Here is a 3,484-nt window from a genome sequence, read left to right on the forward strand (position 1 = left end):
CTTTTGCAACAAAATCTGACCTAACTTTAACTGGCGGGAGACTATTTAGTTTCCATTGATTCCGTTTAGACTGAAGATTCCTAAGTTCTGTTGCAACCATATTCATGCATTTGACCCTGGAGCACGGCCCCTGCCTCCTCGAGAAGTGTTGTTTAATATGAAATACATAAAACGGGGGCACCTGGGTGGCTCAGTCGGTGAAAAACCCGACTCCGGCTCAGGTCATGATCTCGCAGGCTGTGGGTTCGAGCCCCGTGTCAGGCTCTGGGCTGACAGCTCAGAGCCTGGAGCCTGTTTCCGATTCTGTGTCTCCCTCTCTCTTTCTGCCCCTCCCCTGCTCACGCTCTGTCTCTCTCTCTCTCAAAAATAAACATTTTAGAAACTGACAAAAAATAATAAAATAAGATACCTAAAATATACGTGCACTATGTTGCCTTTCTGAAATCAAAAGGATTCTGAACTCTAAAACGCACCTGGCTGGATGGTCTTGGAGCGGACATGGCAGAGCTTAACCTTCTCTGCCTCGCATATGAAGGGTTCTGTGAATTTCTGTTGAGACAGAAGGCTGCACACCATCCTTCCTGGATAAGACAGAACCGCTACAAAAAGAATACAAGGTTCATTTTGTTTTTTCCGCGACCCCCCCCCCCCCCCCCCGTTGGGACTGCCCATCCATTATCATCTTTCTCCTTTTCCGGGTAACAAGTGAGGGTCTTGGTTAATGATAGTTCTGCCGGGAACACTGAGTTAGCTCCTAACGACACAGCCCTGGGCCACTTCCGTGGGGCTCTGCGTCAGCCTGGGGGATCCACCGGGGAGAGCACCCCCAGAGGAGAGGCAAGAAATCGAATGCATCTCTGCTCCGCCAAATCTTCATGCCTCCTTTTCTGATTTGCAAAAGCCATTACCACTGTTGCTCTAAGGGGGAAAACATAAAATATAGGCCTACCCCGTTCTAATTCCCAAGAACTTAATCTGCATCACACAGGATTAAAATATTGATTTTCCAGTAGGCTACAGGAAGATAGCAGGCGGCTTTTGATGCAAGAGTCTTACGTGGACGAGAAACCAAATTTCACTTCTGGTGACGGCCGTCGTGTTTCCCGTCGCGGGACTTCTCCCTGACACCTGTCCTCTCTCCTTTTGTCCAACACACATTATTTGCAAGACTCTGTATTTGAAATCAACCACCTGGATGTCTGCGTCCGATTTTTCCCGATCACAGGAGAGTGACCCTTTCTAAACCACAGTCCAGCTTCATTTTATGCAGCTCTTTATGTGTTCTTGATTTATTCAAGACGTTGAAAATGCGCACATAACGCGCATTTAATTTTTTAAATAAATTCCCCTCGCTCTCTCTCTCCCCCCTTCCTCTTTCTCGCCCTTCCCCTCTCTCCCTCTCCCTTCGTCCCTCTCTTCCTCCCCCCCTCCTCTCTCCTTCTCCCCCTCTCTCTCTCTCTCTCTCTCTCCTTAATTGCCCGGCCTTTACAAACCCATGCCTGCAAAAGAAACACCCGTCTATTGCTCTGTCAAATGTGCCTGGCTGGGAAAGCTATTGGGTTTATAGAAGAGACAAACATTTCAGGCATGCCATTCTGGGGTAATGAAGCATGGCAACAAAATATACCTGTGCAACATTTGATAAAGATGAGCTGACACGCCAGTCCAAATAGGTTCTTCTGTGTGTCTGCACGTGTGTACCATCATTGCTTACGTCTTAAACCGGGAAGGGAGCAGGAACCACAGCAGCTGGCAGGGACAGAAGGGAGAGCCGCTCACACAATTAAGCGTCGTTTACCTCTGGCCCGATTTCACTCCCACTACCCTTAATTTATTACACGTTCTCTCTCTTTCTATGCGGAAAAAAAAAAGCGGCTTCATTTTTCTTTCTTTCTGTCGCTATCTCCTTGCTTTTACAGGGGCACTGGAGAGGACAATAGGGAAGGTCCCTGGGTGCTTAGCATTGGGTCTTACGTTAAAGTGCCTCTTAGTGGGGGTTTTATGGCTTTTATTGTTGTTTGATTAATGCAAAGCAAAATTAAAGCCTACAGTTACACATGGGTACATCAGCCAGAGAGCGGGCCAACTGTACTTGCTCCTTTGGTTTACAGAAAACATCTTTTGTTGCCTAAGAATGAGAGTGTGTGTGTGTGGGGAGAGAGAGAGAGAGAGAGAGAGAGAGAGAGAGAGAGAGCTGTAGGCCAGCTAAGTGAGACTGGAACATGTAGGAAACCCAGTGACCCAAATACCAGCCAGAGAATCATGTCTGATCACTCATCGTAGCCGGGTTGGCTTTTTCGGGTTCCTCCGCCAGGTTTCTGGGTCTGGTCACCTTGCGTCTATTCCCTTTCTTTGGGACAGCCAAGGTGGCCGTCCCCAGGTGTCCCCTCCGCAGGTGTCTCAGCTGGGACGGCGCCGTGACAGAGGGAGGGGGTCTGCCTCGCGTCCGTGCTGCCCTCGTGAAACCTGGCTTCACAAAGGCCTGTGCGGTATATTGCCTTTATACTCTTTCTAGAGAGGCACATCCTATTTATAAAAGCAGCGCAGAGAAACAGAAAAGGGTATAATAGCCACTGTGTGTTATAAAGCTCTTCTGTTGAAAGAGCTGGACAAAGTGCCTTGGGTTATTTGATTTCTTTCTTCTTCCCCTGATGGCAGTAACCGTTTTGGTGGTGTCTGTGATGACAATGGGCACTTTGTGGTCTCATGACCTCCCCAAGAACCAGACGCACACAGGTTTTCCTTTTGTTCACTCATCTAATTACCAACCCTTCATTATATCTCTTCTCAGACATATAAACTCCAGTTAGTTAACCTTTAAATTCAAATAGGACGGGACTTCCATTTGCTGACATCAGAGTAAGACGAAAGCTCTAAATTGTAATTTCCATGCGCAATAATCTAGGGTAAGGATCATTGTCTCGGCCCCTCGGGCCTTGTGAGGTAAGAGTCTGTACTCACTAAAAACCTTGACTACAGAGAATAAGGAACAAGCACATGGGATTTGGTCCGAAGGGGCCCGGGGTTTAGGCATTTGCCCCACTGCTCGTTAACTGGGAAAAGACTGAATGTCTTTGAGCTTCAGCTTCCCCTTCTAGAAAATTAGTATAGGAAGATTCTAGACCTACCACCACTGGAGGAGCTGGCAAAAATCAAATGGATATGAAAGCACTCTGTATCCTGCAAACACTATACCTAGTTTCATTTCTTTTTAAAAAAAAATATTAAAAGTGGTTTATGTAGATAAAAGCCAATTTCAAAAAATAATAACAGAATAAAGTTGTGTTCGGTCTCAAAAACTTAGTGGTAAAAACGGGGCAGGGGGGTGGCGGGGGGAGCCAATAAAGCCACAAATAGTAATGCTTCCGGCCTTACAGAGTCTAGGTACTATAAAATTCCCAGTTATTTAAGGCTCTGTCTTGTCAAAACCATTACATTTACTTCCTTCTTTTAATTTGCAAAGTAATGGTGAAAATATCCCTGG

This window comes from Prionailurus viverrinus, chromosome D3, assembly GCF_022837055.1.
Source record: "Prionailurus viverrinus isolate Anna chromosome D3, UM_Priviv_1.0, whole genome shotgun sequence".
Lineage (NCBI taxonomy): Eukaryota > Metazoa > Chordata > Mammalia > Carnivora > Felidae > Prionailurus > Prionailurus viverrinus.